Genomic DNA, 25,771 nt, shown 5'->3' with positions numbered 1-25,771 from the left:
AGCCTGGAGGTGTTTGGGGTCATTGTCCTGTTGAAAAATAAATGATGGTCCAACTAAACGCAAACCGGATGGAATAGCACGCCGCTGCAAGATGCTGTGGTAGCCATGCTGGTTCTGTATGCCTTCAATTTTGAATACATCCCCAACAGTGTCACCAGCAAAGCACTTCCACACCATCACACCTCCTCCTCCATGCTTCACGGTGGGAACCAGCCATGTAGAGTCCATCCGTTCACCTTTTCTACAAAGACACGGTGGTTGGATCCAAAGATCTCAAATTTGGACTCTTCAGACCAAAGCACAGATTTCCACTGGTCTAATGTCCATTCCTTGTGTTCTTTAGCCCAAATAAGTCTCTTCTGCTTGTTGCCTGTCCTTAGCAGTGGTTTCCTAGCAGCTATTTTACCATGAAGGCTGCTGCACAAAGTCTCCTCTTAATAGTTGTTCTAGAGATGAGAAGGTGTGTCCAAACTTTTGGTCTGTACTGTATATAAACTATATAGCACATGTTTGCCTATCATCAGGATTCCATGCTTCCTGGTTAGAAAAATGCTGCTTTATTCCGGAAGTAGCGCCAGATCTGTCCACAGGGTGTGTCTGGTATTACAACTCTGCTTCAGACTCTAGATTTATAATTCCATGACAAATGGGAAAAAAAAAGAGGTGGCACCATTTTTGGAATAAAGCAGCCGTGTTTATCTTCTTCTCAACAACCCCTTTTTGCTTTATGGATCATGCTTATTAATCAGTTTATTGGCGTAAACTGTCTTTTTAAAAAGCTGCACATGCGGTGCACAAATTTGCAACTTTTCCTGGAAAATTGTGCTTTGCCTTTAAGGGAATCTGTCAGCAGGATTTTATTCCCCAAAACATTTATATGTGCATGTAGCTCTTTCAAAGACAAGTCTAGCATTAGCTTTACATGTCCAGTCCGTTCACCCGTTACTGACAAATCAGCGTTTAGATTGATATGCAAATGAGGCCGAAAAGCGATTTTAGATCTGAAGCCTCTGTCACTCCGGCTCTATTACCTTTTTGGTGCTGCTTCTTCTTGCTGACCTGACAGCCTTTATGCTGTGTGAATTCAGGCAAAGGAGTTGTCAGTCAAGCATGTGGAGGCGGCACTTTACAGGGAATAGAGCTGGAGTGACAGAGGCTTCAGATCTACAAATAGCTCTTTTGCATATGAATTCAAAAGCTGATTTCTCAGTAGCAGAGTAACAAACTGGACAAGTGAAGGTATTGCTGGATTTGTCTTTCAAAGAGCTACATGCGCATATAAATAGTTTGGAGGGTGAAATTCTGCTGACAGATTCTCTTAGTTTTTTTTATACTGGCTTTATTAAGAAAATAGGTGGAAAATAGCACAAAGTTTGTTGCAATCTAGACTTAATCTTCTTACTTTCAGGTAGTCCCCAATGAACCAAATCTATTAAGACGTGCACATTAATATATTTGGAGCAAAACACTTCACAACTGGCTTTATACATCTGATTCATTTTACACCAGTGAGGGTTTTTTTTTATTTAGAGGTGAACACTTTTTAACAAGCCTGATGCATCCCTTGTGCTGCTTGAGCCAAAAATAAAACAAAATCTACATTCGTACTATACTATTTAACCACTTTTTGCCGTAAATTATTGTAAATGTACCTTTCATGGGTGACAGACTGTCCTGTGGTGCCTGGCTATAGAAGGTCACAGTGTTTGGCTGTGCAAAATGCTCCCTGACATTCCTGCTTGGTGTATTTTTGGTATCCTATGTATCTCCTCTGCTTGGTTTTCTTTCCTTTCCCTTTAGGACCCTTCAGAGTTCCTCACCATTTCAGCTGTTTTTCATCAGCACTTTCCTTTGTGTCTTTATATACCCACATTTCCCGTTACTCTGTGCTGGTGATAGGTCTAATACCTTTAACAAGTTTTCAGTGCAAGCAGTCGGTTTGTATTGATCTGGAGAACTTTGTTGTTGTTGTTGCAGTTCCTCTCCCTGAGTCATCTGGAGATAAGTTATTTATTTACTTTTACCCGTTTGTGATCCCTGTGTCTTCCTAAAGCCTAAGCCACATGGCATGAAAATCGGACCGAGTGGAATGCGATAAAACATCGCATTCCACTCGGACCAATATTAACCCAATATATGTCCCAGCACCCATGATCGATTATTTTCTCGGCCCCAATCGGACAGAGAAAATAATCGCAGCATGCTGCGATTGTAATGCGAGACGCTTTCTCTCGCACCCATTCAAGTCTATGGGGCGAGAGAAAGATCGCACCGCACTCGCGGTACATTGGTGTACCGCGAGTGCAGAGCAAGAATGGCAATAGCCGGCTACGGAGGAGAGAGGGAGAGAAATCCCTCCCTCCCGTGCCGGCCCGCCCCTTCTCAGTGCCGCCCCGTCCCCCGCAGCTGAGGTCCAGTCACATGATCGGACCTCAGTCGCAGTGACACTCACATGACACTCGGCTCCTGCTGTGCTGCCAGCGTCAGCAGAGTGTCATGCGAGGATCGTATTAGTCCCCGGCCTTAGAGCTTAGTTGGGTTGACTAAGTGCTCATCCCATCCGCTCGCTACCTAGGGCCTACTTCATGGTCAGATATCCTGCTTGGCGCATAGGTGCGAAACCTATCTAGGGTGGAGAGGGAAGCCAAGGCACACCTGTAGGCTTGGTCAGGGGGTCACCATCTCCCCCTTCCCTAGACACAGTGTTTCCCCTTCCCTTTCACCGTTCACTTGGTTCTTTCCCGTACCTAGCGTGACAGTACCGGGGCTGAGTGTTGATCTGTCCACTTCCACAAAACTTTTTTAACCTTCACTTTTTAGAAAAGTGGCACGAGAAGGATGAAAGTTGCAAACTTAAGGTGCATATACGGCCCTAATTTGTGACTTTTTTTTGTGCGGTAAAGTAAAAGCTATAATAAAATCCCCCTGATCTTTTTTTCCTGATGCCGCATTAGCGGCCTGATATCCATGAAGGATATTTGGTGCTTCATATCGGAAACAATGAGCTCCAATCATATATATCAAGATATTAATTAGCGCAGAATTTCCACCCCTGAATACGGCCGCGCCGAAGCCGGAGTTGTACTTAATGTCCTTTATTTGTGTCAACATCCAGCCGCGCTGCTGCAATCCAGCCGTTAGCGTGGGAACCTCTCTGAACCCTGGCACGGCGGAGAAGATTGTTTGATGCTTATTGAATTGTAATTAGTAAAGTCTTGGAAGCATTTCCCCAGATAGAAATACAGAATGAAGCGTTCTTATCTGCGGTTTCCACATTAACCCAGATATCTGTTCCAGTTCTGCACTCCCCGTATTGATCCTACTCCAGCCAACTCTTCTATATCCACTGTACGCAGCCTTCCCTGATGCCAATGCACGGGATGATTAATAGACGGAACACTGTATTGTCCCTCTTGTTAATGTAAATATCATTCTTTGATCTTGTCATTTTTGCTGCCATATTCTGTGCTGATTCATTTCTTAATATATCCCTACAATGATCAGAATTCTGTATTTTCTAATAGTGTGTTTCCCCAAAAATAAGCCCTACCCCGAAAATAAGACCTAGCGTAAATTTTTGGCCTCGTCAAGTAAGGCTTAAATATAAGCCCTTCCCCGAAAATAAGCCCTCGTCGCAGTTCAGTAATGAAGTGTCCATGCAGCTAAAAAAGTTAAAGAATACTGCAGAACACTTCATTATGGAAATTAGACACCCCCAAAAGAGAAAAGACAGAAGATCCGACAATCATACTCACCAGACCCCGAACGGGACGCTGTGGAACATGAAGACCTGCGAGGAACACACACATCAGGTGTACCAGGTACCTGGGATGCAATGGAACGCGAGGAGCTACGGTGGAATGCATCAAGGACCTGAGGTGGAATGCATCGATGCATTCCACCACAGGTCCTTGATGCGTTCCACCACAGGTCCTTGCGTTCCATTGTGTCCTAGGTTCCGTGTGTGTAGGACGTTACTGTGATCTGATGTGTGTGTGTGTGTGTGTGTGTGTGTGTGTCAGCCGGAAGCAGGGGAGGACCACTCTAGCGCACACAAGGACCTGCTGGAATCACCCGCTGTGGATCACAGGAGGGCCTGTGATCAACTCAGATATCCGAGGTCTGCTAAGTAGGATTTTCATGGGGGTGTCTGCCTTTTTTGGGAGTAAACTTACCCTCAACCCCTATTTCCGCAACAATAAGCCCTACTCCAAAAATAAGACCTAGCATAAATGTTTGGCCTTTTCGGAGTAAGGCTTAAATATAAGCCCTTCTCCAAAAATAAGCCCTCGTCGTGGTTCAATAATGAAGTGTCCATGCAGCAAAAAAAGTTAAAGAATTCTGCAGAACACTTTATTATAGAAAGCAGACACCCCCAAAGGAGAAAAGACAGAAGATACAACAATCATACTCACCAGACCCCGAACGGGACACTGTGGAACATGAAGACCTGCGTGGAACACACACATCAGGTGTACTAGGTACCTGGGATGCAATGGAACGCGATGAGCTATGGTGGAACGCATACATTCCACCACAGGTCCTCGATGCGTTCCACCACAGGTCCTTGCGTTCCATTGTGTCCCAGGTTCCGTGTGTGTAGAACGTTACTGCGATCTGATGTGTGGGTGTGTGTATGAGTTCCAGCCAGAAGGGGGGGACCACTGTGGAGCACACAAGGACCTGCTGGAATCACCTGCTGTGGATCGCAGGAGGACCTGTGATCGACTCAGATGTCCGAGGTCTGCTAAGTAGGATTTTCATGGGGGGTGTCTGCCTTTTTTGGGAGTAAACTTACCCTCAACCCGTGTTTCCACAAAAATAACCTCTACCCAGAAAATAAGATGTAGCATAAATTTTTAGCCTTTTCGGAGTAAGGCTTAAATATAAGCCCTTCCCCGATAATAAGCCCCTGTTGCTGTTAAATATTGGCGTGTCCATGGAGCTAAAAAAGTTAAAGAATACAGCAGGAGACTTCCTTAAAGAAAGCAGACACCCCGAAAAGAGAGAAGACAGACCCGACAATTGTACTCACCAGACCACAAACGGGACGCTGTGGAACATGGGGACCTGCGTGGAACACACAAGCACACATCCGGTGAGACCGTAGTATTGCTCCAGGTACCTGGGATGCAATGGAACGCGGGAAACTACAGTGGAATGCACCAAGGATCTGTGTTGGAATGCATCGATGCATTCCACCGCAGGTCCTCGATGTGTTCCATCGCAGGTCCTTGATGCGTTCCACCACAGGTCCTTGTGTTCCATTGTGTCCCAGGTTCCGTGTGTGTGTGACGTTACTGCGATCTGATGTGTGTGTGTGTGTGTGTGTGTGTGTGTGTGTGTGTGTGTGTGTGTGTGTGTGTGTGTGTGTGTGTGTGTGTGCCAGCCGGAAGCAGGGGAGGACCCCTGGGGAGCACACGAGGACTTGCTGGGAGTGCCAGTTGTGGATCGTAGGAGTACCTGTGATCGACTCAGAGGTCCAGGGTCTGCTAAGTAGGATTTTCATGGGAGATGTCTGCCTTTTTTGGAGAATAAACTTACCCTCAACCTATGTTTCCAGAAAAATAAACCCTATCCCCGAAAATAAGCCCTAGCGCATTTTTTCAGTGCAAACACAGTATATTTCCGTGTCTTATTTTCAGGCAAACACGGTATACAGCCTCAAGTCCTCTGTATTGTCATGGAATTACATTATGAAATGCGTTTTGAATGCATGTTGCATGCGTTTTGGATGCATTTTTGATAGTGTGGTCACGCTGCGTTATGTCGAAACGCGTTGGATCATTTTTTCCTGTATCTCTGTGGATACCGCCTGTATACTATTAATGCGAAAATAAAGTGCACGTTTTACTTTTACTTCTGCCTATGATCCACCGGAATTGTGTCGTCTTCTTGGATCCTTATACCTGGGATTTTCGTGCAGGATCAGGGTATCTACTCCTGGAGCAAAGAATCCGTAGCGGAGAGCTGGTAACACGGTTTGTTTTCTACATTTCTAAAAAGGAACCTATCCCCACTTTTTTGGCGTATAAGCTGCGGCCACCACCACCGGGCTCTTATATACAGCATGTTAGAATGCTGTATATAAGAGCCCAGGCTGGGGGTATAACATAAAAACACTTTATAATACTTACCTAACGGTCGTGCGGTGGGCCTTATGAGCGTCTCCGTTGTCCGGTGCCGGCGCCGCCTCCTCTTTCGGCCATCTTTGTCCTCTTTCTGAAGCCTGGGTGCATGATGCGGCCACATCATATACACATTCTTGCAGGCGCACTACAATACTTTGATCTGCACTGCTCAGGACCTGAATTCCGGCGAGTGTGCATGACGTCGGACCCGTTATGCACCGCGGCTAGAGAAGAAGGAGAACAAAGATGGCCAAAAGAGGAGGCGCTGCCACCGGAGAACGGAGAAGTAAGTATTCTGAGGTAAGTATTATAAAGTGTTTTTTATTAGGGATTATCGAATACTTTGATTATTCGGCTTCGCGAATATTTTCCGAATACTTCGCCACTATTCACGAATATGCTATGCGCATTGTAAGTCTATGGGAAACCCGAATAACAGCTATTCGGTACTATTCGGGCTTCTCAGACTTACATTGTGCATTGAATAGTCGAATAGCGGCGAAGTATTCGGAAAATATTCGCGAAGGCGAATACTTGAGATATTCGATCATCCCTATTTTTTATGTTATACCCCCGGCCTGGGCTCTTATATACAGCATGTTAGAATGCTGTATATAAGAGCCCAGTGGTGGTGGTTGCCGCAGCTTATAGGCCAAAAAAGTGGTGACAGGTTCCCTTTAAATGTTTCATAGGTACAAAGTTACTTGCATATGACGCAAGAGCTAAGAGTTGGGATTATAGGTCAACTTGGAGGGAATTAATATACCTTATATTGCACTATCCCGTCTTGTATAATCGTTTAATTTTTATTTTTTAGCATGCTGAATGCCGGGTTTGCCTCAGTGCACCAGTAACAAAGAGAGATGTCAGGATAATTCAATTACCAACCAAAATATCACAAATAGAAAGAGCGGAATGAAACCGTTCCACTGGATAATTCCTGCCGGGAACGGATCTCCCATATTAAACAACCCCAGAGGTGAACGCTGCTTAACACAGACGTGGACGAATATCTATTTCCATCAATGATATATTATTCACTATATATATATATATATATATATATATATATATATATATATATATATATATATATATATATATATATATATATATACATATACATATACACACAGTTAGGTCCAGAAATATTTGGACAGTGACACACGTTTTGTTATTTTAGCTGTTTACAAAAACATGTTCAGAAATACAATTATATATATAATATGGGCTGAGAGTGCACACTCCCAGCTGCAATATGAGAGTTTTCACATCCAAATCGGAGAAAGGGTTTAGGAATCATAGCTCTGTAATGCATAGCCTCCTCTTTTTCAAGGGACCAAAAGTAATTGGACAAGGGACTCTAAGGGCTGCAATTAACTCTGAAGGCGTCTCCCTCGTTAACCTGTAATCAATGAAGTAGTTAAAAGGTCTGGGGTTGATTACAGGTGCGTGGTTTTGCATTTGGAAGCTGTTGCTGTGACCAGACAACATGCGGTCTAAGGAACTCTCAATTGAGGTGAAGCAGAACATCCTGAGGCTGAAAAAAAAAGAAAAAATCCATCAGAGAGATAGCAGACATGCTTGGAGTAGCAAAATCAACAGTCGGGTACATTCTGAGAAAAAAGGAATTGACTGGTGAGCTTGGGAACTCAAAAAGGCCTGGGCGTCTACGGATGACAACAGTGGTGGATGATCGCCGCATACTTTCTTTGGTGAAGAAGAAACCCGTTCACAACATCAACTGAAGTCCAGAACACTCTCAGTGAAGTAGGTGTATCTGTCTCTAAGTCAACAGTAAAGAGAAGACTCCATGAAAGTAAATACAAAGGGTTCACATCTAGATGCAAACCATTCATCAATTCCAAAAATAGACAGGCCAGAGTTAAATTTGCTGAAAAACACCTCATGAAGCCAGCTCAGTTCTGGAAAAGTATTCTATGGACAGATGAGACAAAGATCAACCTGTACCAGAATGATGGGAAGAAAAAAAGTTTGGAGAAGAAAGGGAACGGCACATGATCCAAGGCACACCACATCCTCTGTAAAACATGGTGGAGGCAACGTGATGGCATGGGCATGCATGGCTTTCAATGGCACTGGGTCACTTGTGTTCATTGATGACATAACAGCAGACAAGAGTAGCCGGATGAATTCTGAAGTGTACCGGGATATACTTTCAGCCCAGATTCAGCCAAATGCCGCAAAGTTGATCGGACGGCGCTTCATAGTACAGATGGACAATGACCCCAAGCATACAGCCAAAGCTACCCAGGAGTTCATGAGTGCAAAAAAGTGGAACATTCTGCAATGGCCAAGTCAATAACCAGATCTTAACCCAATTGAGCATGCATTTCACTTGCTCAAATCCAGACTTAAGACGGAAAGACCCACAAACAAGCAAGACCTGAAGGCTGCGGCTGTAAAGGCCTGGCAAAGCATTAAGAAGGAGGAAACCCAGCGTTTGGTGATGTCCATGGGTTCCAGACTTAAGGCAGTGATTGCCTCCAAAGGATTCTCAACAAAATATTGAAAATAAAAATATTTTGTTTGGTTTATTTGTCCAATTACTTTTGACCTCCTAAAATGTGGAGTGTTTGTAAAGAAATGTGTACAATTCCTACAATTTCTATCAGATATTTTTGTTCAAACCTTCAAATTAAACGTTACAATCTGCACTTGAATTCTGTTGTAGAGGTTTCATTTCAAATCCAATGTGGTGGCATGCAGAGCCCAACTCGCCAAAATTGTGTCACTGTCCAAATATTTCTGGACCTAACTGTATATATATATATATATATGATCATGGTGCTGGACTGGGGGCTCAAGGGGCCCAAAGACCCCACTATACCACCTAAGACGACGCCTGCATTATAAATAGCGCATGGCAGGTGGTGATTGGGGCAGTCACCGATTTTAAATTTGAAACCAGAAGCTTTAAGGGGGTTGTCAAAATTAACAGTAAGAGGATTTATCCTTATAAATAATCAATATCGGATCGTTGGAAAATCCCTTTATGCAGGAGCGTACATAAAAATCCAGAGGCACAAATTGGTGCCTGGGGCTGCAATTAAACAACCCATCAGGTTCCCACAATTTTAGTGAGAAGGCCCAAAGGCTCCTCCCATCTAACCATTTGAATGCAGTGTTGGACAGAGACTGCGGCATCTAAGGGGTTAAGCTACCGTGAACAGAGTTAGCACCAATCGCAGAAGTTGGGTACACTTTAACTGTGACAGGCAAAAATAAAAAAAAAATAATCCAGAAAATCACATTGTATAATTTTTAAATTTGCATTTTATTGCATGAAATAAGTATTTGATCACCGACCAATCAGCAAGAATTCTGACTCTCACAGACCTGCTATTTTTTCTCCTACTCTGCACTCATTACCTGTATTAATTGCTCCTGTTTGACGTCGTTACCTGTATAAAATACACCTGTCCACACAATCAATCACACTCCAACCTCACCACCATGGCCAATAGTAAAGATCTGTCTAAGGGCACCAGGGACAAAATTGTAGACCTGCACAAGACTGGGATGGGCTACAGGACTATAGGCAAGCAGCTTGGAAAAAAGGAAACAACTGTTGCCACAATTATTAAAAAAATGGAAGAAACACAAGGTAACTGTCAATCTTACTCCGTCTGAGGCTCCATGCAAGATCTCGCCTTGTGCCGTAAGGATGATTTTGAGAAAGGTCAGGAATCAACCCAGAACTACATGGGAAGACCTGATCAATGACCTGAAGAGAGGTGGAACCACAGTCTTAAAGATTACAGTTAGTAACACAGTGTGCCGCCATGGATTAAACTTCTGCAGGATGTGCAAGGTCCCCATGCTCACGCCTGAACATGTCTAGGCCCATTTAAAGTTCGCCAATGACCATCTAGATGATCCAGAGGAGGAATGGGAGAAGATCATGTGGTCAGATGAGACTAAAATTTAATTCTTTGGTATCAACTCCACTCGCCGTGTTTGGAGGAAGAGGAAGGATGAGTACAAATCCAAGAACTCCATCCCAACTGTGAAGCATGGAGATGTAAACATCATATTTTAGGGATGCTTTTCTACAAAGGTGACAGGACGACTGCATTGTATTGAAAGGAGGATGGATGGGGTCATGTATTGCAAGATTTTGGCCAACAACCTCCTTCCCTCAGTAAGAGCATTGACAATGGGTCGTGGTTGGGTCTTCCACCATGAGAATGACCTGAAACACCCAGCAAGGGCAACTAAGAAGCAGCTCCGTAAGAAGCATTTCAAGGTCCTGGAGTGGCCAAGCCAGTCTCCAAACCTGAACCCCATAGAAAATCTTTGGAGGTAACTGAAATTCAATGTTACCCAGTGACAGCCCCGAATATTGAAAGATTTGGAGAAGATCTGTATGGAGGAGTGACCTGAAAGATCTGGAGAACATCTGTATGGAGAAGTGACCTGAAAGATCTGGAGAAGATCTGTGTGGAGGAGTGACCTGAAAAATTTGGAGAACATCTGTATGGAGGAGCGACCTGAAAGATCTGTATGGAGGAGCGACCTGAAAGATCTGGAAAAGATCTGTATGGAGGAGCGACCTGAAAGATCTGGAGAAGATCTGTGTGGAGGATTGACCTGAAAGATCTGGAGAAGATCTGTATGGAGGAGTGACCTGAAAGATCTGGAGAAGATCTGTATGGAGGAGTGACCTGAAAGATCTGGAGAAGATCTGTATGGAGGAGCGACCTGAAAGATCTGGAGAAGATCTGTGTGGAGGATTGACCTGAAAGATCTGGAGAAGATCTGTATGGAGGAGTGATCTGAAAGATCTGGAGAAGATCTGTATGGAGGAGTGACCTGAAAGATCTGGAGAAGATCTGTATGGAGGAGCGACCTGAAAGATCTGGAGAAGATCTGTATGGAGGAGTCACCAAAATCCCTGCTGTAGTGTGTGCAAACCTGGTTAAGATCTACCAGAAACGTCCGACCTCTGAAACTGCAAACAAAGGTTTCTACCAAATATTAAGTTCTGATTTCTATTGTATCAAATACTTATTTCATGCAATAAAATGAAAATTAATTTCATACAATGGGGGATTTTTTTTGTCACAGTTGAAGTTACTTGAAGTTCTTTATGGTGGGAAAACTGGGAAAATCTACAAAGAGTCAAATATTTATTTTCTCCACTGTATAAATGGGAACGACTTGTTATTTTTCATTACTACACGAACATAAAAATTCCATATGATGAGTATCGATCGGGCCGTGTTTTCAGGACACCCTGCACATCCCTATAAATGGTTTCCATCCCGCACACATGAAAGCACTTGACAAAACAACCGAGTGACAGGTCTTATGTAACCATAGCAACCAACGCTATTACCCCCGTTCCTAATGTGGCAGAGTCAGTGCACCGCTGTGAGGAGACGCTCACCTGTCCGGCGTACGTGGGGTCCAGCTGTGCCGCATTGAAGAGGAGCCCTCATTTCAACAATCTAGTTTCACTTTTGTTTTCTTTTCCGCCGCTGTCCTCATCATTTGGGAAAATGTTAGTTTTGTAGACTCGACCCCGATACTTACAAATCAAATTATAGCTGCTTGAGTCGTAAATTGTATTCTATGGATAAATTGAGTAATGAAAATTGCCGCCATTACCTCTCCCACAGAGCTCGTCAGTCGGTTTTCCCAGCACCCTCAATGGCAGAACGGGCTAGTTATAAAGCTATGTAAGGGGAGCGGATGTATCATTGCTTAGCTAGGCAGGCTTATCATTAGGTTATGTGAACGATAATTGCTGCCATGCTAGTTTTTATTTTCTTTTAGAAGCCTCAGACTTAAGCTCATGACAACTGGGCTAGGATTAACTGCCAGATTAACTCCACTGTGTGCTTCACAGAAGTAGATTTTGGTTCCATTGGGGACCTAACCTCCACAGCTCTACTGGCCACCTATCCTTCCTGATTCCACTGGCCACCTATCTACTGTGGTTCCGCTAGGGACCTATTGTGGTTCTCCTTGGGTCCCATCTTTCCTGATTCCACTGGTCACCTTTCTGCTGTGGTTCCGCTGGGGACCTATACTTCCCAATTCCACTGGCGATCTATCTGCTGTGGCTCCAATGGTAAACTATCTGCTGTGGTTTTGCTGGGAACCTAACCTCCAAGGCTCCACCGTCCATCTATCTGCTGTGGTTTCACTGGGGACCTATCCTTCCCGATTGCACTGGCCACCTCTCTGCTGTAGTTTAGCTGGGGACTTATCCTTCCTAATTCCCTTGACCAACTATCTGCTGTGCTTCCACTAGGGACCTATTGTGGTTCTGCTTGGGTCCTAATGTTTCCTGATTCCACTGGCCACCTTTCTGCTGTGGTTCCGCCGGGGACCTATACTTCCCAATTCCACTGGCCATCTATCTGCTGTGGCTCCCATGGGGACCTATCCTTCCTGATTCCGCTGGCCATCTCTCTACTGTGGCTCCACTGGGGAACTATTGTGGTTCTGATTGTGTCCTATCTTTCCCGATTCCACTGGACATCATTCTGCTGTGGTTCCGCTGGGGACCTTTCCTTCCCAAATCCACTGGCCACCTTTCTGCTCTGGTTTTGCTGGGGACCTATCCTTCCCGATTCCACTGGCCACTTATCTACTGTGGTTCTGTTGGGGACCTATCCTCAATTCCACTGGCCATCTACAGTATCTGCTGTGGCTCCACTGGGGACTTAACCTTCTCGATTCTACGGGCCATCTTTCTGCTATGGTTCTGCTAGGGACCTATGCTTCGCGATTCCACTGGCCAACTATCTGCTGTGGTTCCAAGTTCGACTCATCCATGACTGGTTGACTGAGGACCTACCCAACATGTCTTTGCATTACATTAAAGCCAATTGAACTAAATTAAATTCTTAATAGGTGGTTTTGCAGGAGAGAGTAAAGCACTTGCTGGAATATTTTGTGACAGATTAGAATTTCTCGTTAACGCTCATCAAATTAAGAGTGAGCGTCTGGCCCCTTAATAAAGAGATCATCTCCGTTCTCTCTCTTCACAACACGGAGAACGCTTGTGTTACATAAGTGTGAAGTGTGAGATGTATTTCCCTAATCATCCTTATCAGAAATAGAAATGTTAAGTAATTAAAGAGGAGATTCCCTCTGACGAAAAACAATGGGCCATAAAACAGCACAGACGTTATATTTACAATCGTGAAGTCGCTAATTACGGGTGATTCCCCCGTGTCACCCTTCTTTGTAATGTTACTCTTTCATGGTCCCCGGGATATGAAATCAAGCACTCAGATAAAGCGGGAAATGACTGATGTTCACACCCGCAACTGGCAGGGTTGTACCAGGCTCAGTACTCATCTGTACCATGGCTTCAATTTATAAGAGGCTCAGCCGGATCTGTCCAAACTAATAGGGCCTCATTGACTTATAACGGGCCTTTGACAATGAATGGAGCGCTAGTGCATATGCACCATCATTGCCCCATGGAAATGGGGCACATGGAACCCTCATTCTCAGGATTGGACCCCAATGATCATACAGAGGTGACTTTACGTTGATGTGGCTGGTCACTGGAGAAGCTTGCCCAATCCAAGACCAGTTTAGATGATAAATGTCTGAACACTAGGGATCATCTGGCTGTGGAAACCCACACCGATCGCAAGGACAGAAGACCCATGAGATGATAGGAATCTTGCATGATCGCTAAGGATCTGTACCCCCCCCCCCCCCCCACTGATCAAGAAGGGCCAAATGTGAATGAAGGAGTTGTGAGAATGTACAATTTAGAGGGTTCAGCAGTCAGACCCCTAGCAATCATGAGAATGGAGGACCCTGTGCAAATGGAGAAGTAGTGACCATGTGCGATCACTACAGTTCAGTATATAGTAACTATGGTCACCAACCACCACATTCTCATAAGGGATCCCCTCTACCCGTATCACCATCTGGACCCTGATCCTGCCTCCAAAGTCGTAGCCAGGCCATCACTTGAGGAACAGGTTCTGTTGGCCACTGATGACCCTGTATCCAAATACATTGGCTAATGGAAAGCGTCAAGTTTCCCCACCCAACCTAGCATTCATTATGGGAGGAAACTGGAGAACCTAGAGGAAACCCACGCAAACACGGGGAGAACATACAAACTCCTTACAGATGGTGACCTTGGTGGGATTTGAACCCAGGACCCCAGCGCTGCAAGACTGCAGTGCTAACCACTGAGCCACCGTGTCGCCCATAAAATTGTTTTTTTTTTCATTCAATTTGAGTCCCCTAGCCAATATTTGTTTTTATCATTATCAAACAAGGTCATCATTATAGGATGACTGAACACCCCGGCTCAAAAAAAAAATCCAAAAATAATAAAAAATGCAGGTATTATAAGCCAAAAAAACCCATAACATGTCTATTTGCATAAACCCTGCGCCGCAGCCACTCATGCAGACAGAGGAGAGCGCCTGTGCCGGCTCCCACCCATAATTCATTGCTCACTAATTACACCTCGGCCTGGTTTCATCAGGCCGTGTTCATTAATTTGTTTCCGAATGTCGGCGCAGAGAAGCCAAGGTCAGCGGCTGGAGCGAGGCACTGATTTCGCAGTTTAACACACAAGATGCTAAGTACTGGCCTTTTGTTTCTCGTGATGTTGAGCAGATAAATTATGCAGGAATTGCTGTGATTAGGTTTGTGGAAAAGCTCTGATTAATAGGAATTCTGTCCTTTTTAAAACCGGCGATTAATTTTCCTATTCTTTGCCTGGAAGTAACCTTGTCATTGCCGGAGGAGCACCATATCCACCCCAGGCCTGCGGCAAATCCACGAGACCACCCTGGGCCACAATTACAACAAATCACAACTTTGTCCACGGTCTCTTTTAGTAAAGCCCAATAGCATGGGGAATGGGTGAGGGCAATAGGGGTGATAGATCTGGGCATTACATTTTATGGAGTTGCAAAATCTCTCCCTAGGGCTAGTATAGGGGCTACGGTTATGGCAATGAAATAGTTCCATTACAATAACACACAAAAGTAATAAAACGTTTTTAAAAAAAAAAGTTATAGAAACATAACTTTTGTTGTTTTTTTCATTTTACGTCTGAGGGCCAAAGGGCAAACTATAATTACATCAGTACTTTCTTAATATACTATTTATGCGCTTGGGGGTTATACAAGGGTAAAATACTGGATTTTGGGGTTGAAAGTATTTACTAAAACAGACAAGTTAGAAGAGAGTATAGATGCAAAGTAGGGTGCCCATTAATACTACTGGGGAGGGACCAGCTGTGCCACCACCCCAAGGTGTCGGGTGGTACACTATATCTTAGACACAGAAGTTGCCATTCTGTTTGGTTATTGTCTAGAGTTTGTTTTAGAATAAAGCTTGGTGTGACCTGTTTTGAACACATTTGGCGTTAAAAAAAAAAAAATATTGTGCCAAATGTCGTGAATACGTTTTTCAGTTTGGGGCTCCCTCTTGTGGTCAGTGCTGGCGGTGCAGTTGATTTGTGGAATGAAATCCACACACCTGTAGAGGACTGGCAATCAGGGTCAGATTGGGACTATATAACTGAGTAGTTTTCTCCTGTTACTTGACGGTGCTCAATGGTCTCGTGTGTTAAGGACATTCTGTAACCAGCCCTGCTCACTACCAGACCTTCTTTCAGATAAGTGGTCTTTGTACCTCTGCTGTTTGTTTTCCACTTTTTTTTTTTCTGCTTTAATACTAATGCTTCCTATTTTTTCTGTGTGGAGTTCTTGGTGGAATGGGATCATTCCCTTCTGGGACTGTCTGTATACTTAGGTCCATGATTCTGCAAGGTATTGGGTTTGTCATGCTTGGTATTAATTCAGTCCCTCATCTGTATTAGTGTGTTTTTGGATTCCAGTAACATTTGAGTGCTGATACAGTGGGGGAGAGGTTGTGTGACCTCAGGATTTTTCCATATCAGAAGTGCTGGTATTTATTAGGGTTTTGTATGGTTGCAGACAGTTCTCCTTCCTATACTTTCCTATAAAGATAGTTTGGGCCTCACCTTTGCTGAATCTGTCTTTTCTGGCTTTGTATTGTGTTTTTCTATATCACTGTAGCCTTTACATGTGGGGGGGCTATCTATCGATCTTTGGGGACTGCTCCGAGGCAGATTAGCTTTCTTATATCTCTTATCTGTGAGAATATTTAGTTCTCGGGTTGTCGAGACGACTAGGTCATCGTAGGTTCGTCCCACGGCTACTTCTAGTTGTGTGTCAGGATTAGGTCTGCAGTCCGTTAAGGTTCCAGCCACTCTGTAACCATTTGGGATTCCACATTTTTTGATCATCCTCGGTCCCTGAATCATAACAGCCAACCATCACATCACCATCACATCTGGTGGAGGATGCGGGCACAAAATGTGACAAAAGCTTATGAACTTTAATGGAAATTCATTTGGACAGGTGAGGTTGTTTCGTGTGGAGTTACCATTTACAGTGAAGAAAACAATTATTTGATCCCTTGCTGATTGTAATGGTGGAATATGGAGGGTTGTGTATAATTTTGTGTATGTTTGTATTTTAGGCATGGTGCTCTGTCCATTCTGTGTACATTGTCCTGTTAAATTAGGTTAATCACCCCCTGCCAGCCTTTTGTCCCTAAGTCTGGGGGAGAGGGGCCTGCGATCCACCAAACTCTTTGCTTACCTGGGAGGTTATTCAATCTCTCTGAGAACTTCAAGAGAGAAGCAGGAAGATTTATCCTCTGTGGGAGAAGCTGAGGCTCCCCAGAGAGACCTGGACATTTATTGTTTACTGGACTATTCCTGTGTTCCTGGACTATTTTACCCTGTGTGTGGTGGATTATTTGATGGACCTTCTGACTTGCTTGGAATTAATGTTCTTTGGATTGTTCAATCATCTTTCGCTCTGTTGATTGTGTAATATTTGAGAAGGACTCCGTGACATTGATTTTGTAAGTTTGTCCACTGACAGACATGAACAGTCTATAATTTTAAAGGTAGGTTAATTTTAACAGTGAGAGATAGAATATTCTAAATTAAAATCCAGAAAATCACATTGTATAAATTATATAAATTTATTTGCATTTTGCAGAGAGAAATAAGTATTTGATCCCCTACCAGCCATTAAGAGTTCTGGCTCCTACAGACACTTAGACGCTCCTAATCACCTCGTTACCTGCCATAAAGACAGCTGTTTTACATTGTCACCTGTATAAAAGACTCCTGTCCACACACTCAATTAATCAGTCAGACTCTAACCTCTACAACATGGGTAAGACCAAAGAGGTTTCTAAAGGTACTGTCACACATAACGAGATCGCTAGTGAGATCGCAGATGAGTCACCATTTTGGTGACACAGTAGTGATCCCGTTAGCGATCTCGTTATGTGTGACACCTACCAGTGATCAGGCCCCTGCTGTGAGATCGCTAGTCGTTGCCGAATGGTCCAAGTCATTTTCTTCAAAGGCTATGTCCTGCTGGGCAGGACGCATCGCTGTGTTTGACGCTGTGTGACAGGGTCACAGTGACTGCTGAGATCGTTATGCAGGTCGCTACTGCGACCTGTATTGTTCTTGCATCGCTGGTAAGATCTGACTGTGTGACATCTCACCTGCGACCTCCCAGCGACTTACCTGCGATCCCTATCAGGTTGCATCGTTTTCGGGATCGCTGGTAAGTCGTTGTGTGTGACTGGGCCTTAAGGATATCAGGAACAAGATCATAGACTGGAATGGGCTACAACACCATAAGTAAGACGCTGGGTGAGAAGGAGACAACTGTTGGTGCAATAGTAAGAACATGGAAGAAATACAAAATGAGCGTCAGTCGACATCGATCAGGGGCAGCATGCAAAATCTCACCTTGTGGGGTATTCAGGATCATGAGGAAGGTGAGAGATCAGCCTAAAACTACACAGTGGGAACTTGTTAATGATCTCAAGGCAGCTGGGACCACTGTCACCAAGAAAACCATTAGTAACACATTACGCCAAAATGGCTTAAAATCCCTTAGTGCCCGCAAAGTCCTACTGCTCAAGAAGGCACATGTGCAGCCAGCCCGTCTGAAGATTGTCAAGGAACACCTTGATGACTCAGAGTGTTTGGGAGAAGGTGTTGGGGTCAGATGAGACAAAAACTTAACTCTTTAGCATTAACTCAACCTGCCGTGTTTGGAGGAAGAAAAATGCTGCCTATGACCCAAACAACATCATCCCCACTGTCAAGCATGGAGGTGGAAATATGTTTTGCTAAGGGCATAGGACTACTTCACCGCATCAATGGGACAATGGATGGAGCCATGTACTGTAAAATCCTGAATGACAACCTCCTTCCATCTGCCAGGACAATAAAAATAATTCGTGGTTGGGTCTTCCAGTATTACAATGACCCAAAACATACAGCCAAGGCAACAAAGGAGTGACGCAAAAAGAAGCACATTAAGGTCATGGAGTGGCCCAGCCAGTCTCCATACCTTAATCCCATAGAAAAGTTATGGAGGAGCTGAAGCTCCGACTTGCCAAGCGACAGCCTCAAAATCTTAATGATTTAGAGATGATCTCCAAAGAGGAGTGGAGCAAAATTCCTCCTGATATGTCAGCAAACCTCATCATCAACTCCAAAAAACGTCTGGCTGCTGGACTTGGCACCAAGTATTAAGTCTTCTTTGCCAGAGGGATCAATTACTTATTTCTCTCTGCAAAATGCAAATAAATTTATATAATGTGATTTTCTGGATTTAATTTTGGATTTTCTATCTCTGTTAAAATTAACCTACCCTTAAAATTACAGACTGTTCATGTCTTTGTCAGTGGACAAACTTACAAAATCAGCAAGGGATCAAATACTTATTTCCTTTCACTGTAAAAACTATTTAGCAATATAAAAAAAGAGTAGAAATCAGGGCACCTTTTTATTCATTTTGTAAACCGCTCCTGATCGTGTCAGCGTTCTCTCCTGGCGATTTTCTTTGTATATTAGTCTATGACATTGGCGGCTTTTCATTGTACTTCGTTTTCTAAGGACAGCTTGATGGTGCGGAGGATCCTACGGGACCAAGTATACATTCGCGCTGTCCCACAACGCAGCATCAATGCAAAGAGCGTCGATGGGAGCAGAACTGCGGTAAATTTAATTAGCTCATGACTTGTTCCTCTCATCTCATGTGTGATATCAAGGCATCTGCTGCTTGGAAATTAGGGATTTTTGCAGAATAATGAACCCCAATGCTTGAAAGAAGCTGCAGGAGTAAAACACCTCTCAAGTGCCCACAATGCAACATCAAGTGCACAAATCAAGTCTGCAGATGATGGCCCTAATGTCAATATACCGTCAGTGCAATGTCAACTTTAGTAGAAACTGGAAGGGCCACACTCGATGACCATCCAACACCTAATCCCTACACAGAAGGAGTCCGTACATAAGGCTATGGTGAGGAGGGGGGAATGATTGCTGTTGTGTTCCTTCCCCTGCAGACACCAATCGCGTTATGTAGTGTGTATTATGTCTTGCGTCATTGTGAATATAATTCATCATGTTAACTGTGATATGTAGTAATGTAATGTGCAATAATAATAATAATAATAAAGTTTATTTATAAAGCGCCAACATATTCCGCAGCACTTTACAATCAGGTGGGGGCTTGTATAGACAAAAACAAAATAGTACATAATTCAACAGCTACAGTAGGAATGAGGGCCCTGCTTGAAAGCTTACAATCTGCGGGGAAGAAGGGGGACACAAAAGGTGAAGCACACTTGTAGATCTGGCCGGCCATCGTAGTAATGTTTTGTATAATCATGTGCACTGTCCTGTTAGGGGGTTGAGTTCTGCAGAGCAATGGATAGTGATCAGGGTCAGAGACAGTTAAAGTTGGGACTAGCCCACAGTGGGAGGAGTTAGCTCATAGGGAGAGAGACAGTTCCCTTCTAGAAATTAAGAATGCCGCGGAGACACCATCACATGTTTCTCAACGCTAGCAGGAAACTAGCCAGGTCTTTCACCGGAAAGGAACAACCACGGGAAGGACAGCCTCCAGTCAAGGAGACCACCTATGCCAAACATGGTATCCATCCACAGACAGCCGTTTCTGGGTATTTGCCCCTCATCAGTGTGGAGTAGGAAACTAGCTCATGGGAGCAATTCCTAGTAGAAGACTACATAGGTAAGAATGGTTGACCTCGGGGAGATCAACATCCAACACCACGGAGACACCATCATGTGTTTCTCAACGCTGTGACACTAGAACATTTTTTAGAACATTATTTTCCCAGGGGGCCTTGTTCTAGTGTCACTGCGTTGAGAAACACGTGATGGTGTCTCCGCGGTGTTGGATGTTGATCTACCCGAGGTCAACCATCCTTACCTATATACCCTTCTAGGAATTAGACAGAGCCCAGTGTGTAACAAAGGCAGACTTTATGGTCTGAAAGGTCGTCAAGGCTCCATGCAGTGGGTGACCTGTGACAAGTAGGAAAAGGGAGACCAAGACCAATGCAGTATGACCTAAGGAAGCGGACCGATACACAGAGTAAAGGACTGCGTCAGGGTCAGAGACTAATGATGGGCGAGTGTGCTTGCCACTGCTCAATTGAGCATTGAGGTGCTCGGGTACTCTACCTGGTACTCTGGAGTAGAGGCCGAACATGTGCACCTTTTTTCCATTCAGGACGGGGCTGTCAAAACCCATTTCCTAGGTTCCAAAGATTTGATTGCGGGATTACTTGGGGGGGTCACAGTGGTCAGCAAGTTTACCCTTTATATTTTTTTTGCAAATATTGGACCGGAATAGTAAGTTTACCCAAGTCTGCTATGGTGATTGAGAGTAGCAGAGTTAAAGAGACCCTGTCACTGGTCATAAATATGTATTTTTTTAATCTGGTATAAATGGCGCTGTTCTCCTGAATCTGGCACTGCTTTTCTTTTGTTTTTGCGCCTCTTCGTTCCCGAGATATGGCCCATGGAGAAGAGATGAGGACCACGCCCACTTGGATATCAAGACTAGATTCATATACAGGGCAGAGAAGGCTATATCTTAGGAACAGTGAGGAGCAGTAACAAGAGAAAAACATCGCCGGATTCAGGAGAACGGCAGTATTTACATCAGGTCAAAAATTCTATATTTATGGTAAATGGCAGGTTCTCTTTTAAGTATGACAACAAGCTGCAGTAATAACAGGAATGAAGTACATTACAGTAAGGTCGGGGTATTGATCTGCCTATAGACTCATGTCTGCTTTATGAAGGACATCTGCTGCTGTCTTAATTATCTAATAATATCCAGTGCTTGACTAAGCGGATCCATAGGCTGTGAGCCCGCATACAATTTCATGCGTACATACAGTATTTAACTCTGCCCAAAGCACTTAGACCCAATGACATCAATGGGGTCACATACTTATACTGAGAGCAATTGACGTTCGTTGGCCTGGTAATCGTGTGCGAGCAGATTGTGTCAATAATGACAATAAATCAAACTAAATTGCATCTCTGTATGTGGAGGTAATAGTCATTCATGGGCCCCAAATCCCCCTCTGCTACATTAGAAGACACCATGTGTGATAGCAAGGCATGTCCATGGGTATAACCAGACTTGGACTGGCCCACAGGAGAACCGGAGAATCCACTGGTGGGCCCCTCAACATAATCAGTAGTTGGCACAGTACCTTTGTTTCAATATATATATATATATATATATATATATATATATATATATATAAAAGGAACTATCTGTACTACCCGGCTTCGCCCGGGTTAATAACTGCTGCCTGGAATAGTAACTGTCTCTCTGTTTCTCTCCCATTCTCTGTCTGTCTCCCCCTCTGTATATCTCTGTGTCTCTTTCTGTGTCTGTCTGTCTCTTTCTCCGTCTGTCTCAATCTCTTTCCCTGTCTGTCTCTGTGTCACTTTTCCTGTCTGTCTCTTTCCCTGTTTTGTCTCTTTCCCTCTCTTTCCATGTCTGTCTCTTTCCCTCTGTCACTTTCCCTGTGTCTGTCTCTTTTTCTGTCTCTTTACCTGTCTTTGTCTGTCTCTTACCCTGTCTGTCCCTTTCCCTGTCTGTCTCTTTCCCTGTCAGTCTGTCTCTTTGTGTCTGTTTCTTACCCTGTCTGTGTCTGCCTCTAGCCCTGTCTGTGTCTGTCTCTTTCCCTGGCTGCATTGTGACACGCCAACATTCCATATAAGGACGTGGCTGCGCATTCTTCTGAAGTTCTGGCTGCACTGTGGCTCCCAGCTCCATTCGCTTTAATGGAGGCAGGTTTTTTGGTGAATAACTGTAAAGAACGGGGTTAAAATTTCCCCTCAAAATATAGCCTATGACGCTCTCGGGTCCAGAAGTGTGAGTGTGCAAAATTTTGTGGCTGTAGCTGCGACGGTGCAGATGCCAATCCCGGACACACACACACACACACACACACACACACACACACACACACACACCTTTATATATTAGATAGTCCAATTCATTTTACAAACTACCCAGTATATTATTATAAACATGTTAGCAGATTCCTATAATTTCTCCACCATAGTTTTTAGAGATACTTTAACTCAAATAATTAGATAAGGACAAAGAGACAGAAATCAGAGTATATTGTATCAGCCTCCTGATGAAAAGGTTTCCCTTGAAACGTACGTCGAGCTTTTGAGGGTGTCTCTGACCTTATATTAGGCAAGTATGGCAAATTGATGTTTGTTACACTTTATTGGCCTCTGTTGTTAAGGGAGTAATTTATTTTATTTTGGAGGAGTGGGCATTTATAAACAGCTTGAGTGGGCAAGCTATTAAATAAACTATAACTCATTGCCCCTTATTAAACCTATGGACATAGGAATATCACTCTTAAAGGAGAAGTTATATTTATATGGAGGAGATTCCTCGTTTATTCCACTCTTGTCTATAGGAGTAGAAACCTTCCTTTTGAACATTGGCTATTTACACTGAAGCTATTATATGTATATTTATTGATATATTGATTTAATATTTATATATTTGTATATTTATTATTTATCAATTAATATATGTATTAGTGCTGTACTATGGATGTTGGTGAAGGGACAGGGGTGATATTTTTATGATATAGATTTTTTGATATGAAATGATCCTCTGCTTTTTTCACCAGTAATCCTTTGGATTAGAGATCCCCTCTGTATGTGTTTATATGTTTTTTCTGGTGATGTTTTTTCTTGACCTTGTGATGATTTTAGCAATTTGAAATAAAAAAGTGTTTTTATAAAAATATTTTGACCAATATTATTAAAAAATTTTTTTTTGATACAATATACTCTGATTTCTGTCTCTTTGTCCTTACCAGTATATTATTATATAGCAGCATAGGTAAATTTGTGAATGTAATATTTGTATGTAGTGGATCTGTGGGGCCCAAAAAGTCAGTGTTACTTGTGGGGCCTTACTGGATATAACCAGCATGTCTTACAAAAGATCGCTCCCCTCTCCTGACATCCCAAATGATTGTATGAACTGCAAAATATAACAATGGAAAGTAAAAAAGATACTTCTGAATTGTTACATTCCTTTGTTGTTCCTCTTGGAAATGCAGTAATAAATTGACAACTGAGTGTTACCATTTCCCTTGTCAATAGGTTGTGCCCTGCACAGTTTTTTTTCTTACCCCTATTAGTGACCGGCACTTAAAAAGTTAATTGCGATCTTTTTATTGTTGATTTATATAAGGTTAAAAATGAATGTTCCTGATGGTTATGTAGTTCATGGTATTACCTTCCATTAGCTCAACTGGTGACATCCACTGAGCATCTTGGGGGATGTGAATATTTTAGCGCTTTATGACAAGGAGTAATAGCACGAAATCGATCCTCTAAGCAGGTGTCGTCACATATGAAAAGAGCACTTATGAGTGTAAACCAGGGGGATACAGGCGTAGCCGTGAGTCACAGAGACCAGGAGCGGAAGAGGTTAAATATGCCAATAAACCAGGTGCACTTAAAGGGGATGGTCCTTTAATGGTAATTATTTTTCCTGGATAGAAAAAACATGGCTGCCATCTTCCAAAAACAGCACCACACCCATCCACACTTTGCAATCAACCCCATTCACTTCACTGCAGCGGAGCGGGGCCCAGGATGGAGGACATTATACCAGGAAGGGGCCCAGGATGGAGGACATTATACCAGGAAGGGGCCCAGGATGGAGGACATTATACCAGTATGGTAAGGGGAAGTTATGCTCGGGTGGGTGATTTAATGTCCCAAATTCTAGGTCTCTTCTAGTAATTATTACTGGATGGGATCCAGTATAGAGACCATTATACCAGAATGGTGGACATTATATCAGGAAAGGGAGACATCATACCCGGAAGGTGCCCACGATGAAGGGACATTATACCAGGATGGAGGACATTATACCAGGAAAGAGAGACATTATACCAGGAAGGGGGTCGTTATGCTAGGGTGGGGGATTTAATGTCCCAAATCCTAGGTCTCTTCTAGTAATTATTACTGGATAGGATCCAGGATAGAGACCATTATATCAGGAAAGGGAGACCTCATACCAGGAAGGTGCCCAGGATGGAGGACATTATACTAGAATGGAGGACATTATACCAGAAAGGCGAACGTTCTGCTAGGAAGGAGTATGTAATGTCCCAAATCCTAGGTCTCTTCTAGTAATTATTACTGGATGGGACCCAGGATAGAGACTATTATACGAGAATGATGGACATTATATCAGGAAAGGGAGACATCATACCCGAAGGTGACCAGGATGAAGGACATTCCTACCAGGATGAAAACATTACACCAGGAAGGAGGACATTATACCAGGAAGGGGCCAAGGAAGGAGGACATTATACCAGGAAAGGGCCCAGGATGGAGGACATTATACCAGGAAGGGGAACTTTTTGCTAGGATGGAGGATTCAATGTCCCAAATTCTAGGTCTCTTCTAGTAATTATTACTGGATGGGACCCAGGATTGAGACTATTATACCAGAATGGTGGACATTATATCAGGAAAGGGAGACCTCATACTCGAAAGGTGCCCAGGATGGAAGACATTCTACCAGGAAGAGGCCCAGTATGGGGGACATTATATCAGGAAGGGGGATTTAATATCCCTCATCCTCGGTCCCTAATTATTACTGGAAGGGGTCCAGGATTGGGGACATTATTACATGGGGGGTGGGAAAGGTGAACTAGTTTGTCTTCATAGGATCTGGAACACTATATGGCCCATACATGTGACAAACATGCAGGTGGGGGCCCAGGTGCAGAATTTGGACCTAGTTACGCCACGGCCCATGGCCATAATGTGCGACCACAAGCAAAGAGCATAGAAGCTCTAAGTACAACATAGGGTTTGGATGCACTTTCCCTTTATTCCTAATGTCGGAGGGTCACAAGTTAGAAATCATTGATTACATAAGAGTTTCTGGCTCAGTAGAAAGTGGAGCGGCAAGGATACAACAATGAAATGATGGCTGTGATTTGCATTAATTTGTGTTGCTCGCGCGAAAGCTCCTCGCTCTATAAAAAAAATTGTTTAAAAGAACAGAGAGTCCTCAGTGGTTGATACCTTTTAATGGCTCTATAAAGACACTTCTCCATTATGGTAAATTGTCAGTCGCTTATGAACACTTCAGTAATGTAGAAATCCGGGGCCCCCCGTTCTGTACCGATGCCCCCCTCCCGGCACACTACAC

The 25,771-nt window shown here is 43.6% G+C and overlaps 1 protein-coding gene across 2 annotated transcripts in view; it reads right to left on the bottom strand.

The window, feature by feature from the left end:
- The window catches only part of LOC142249676 (G-protein coupled receptor 22-like), a 224,270-nt gene that overhangs the window by 50,156 nt on the left and 148,343 nt on the right, over nucleotides 1-25,771 (bottom strand). The window lies entirely within an intron of this gene.

The sequence above is a fragment of the Anomaloglossus baeobatrachus genome, chromosome 8 (genome assembly GCF_048569485.1).
Source record: "Anomaloglossus baeobatrachus isolate aAnoBae1 chromosome 8, aAnoBae1.hap1, whole genome shotgun sequence".
NCBI classification, from domain to species: Eukaryota; Metazoa; Chordata; class Amphibia; order Anura; family Aromobatidae; genus Anomaloglossus; species Anomaloglossus baeobatrachus.
This window is presented reverse-complemented; position numbering and strand designations above follow the sequence as displayed.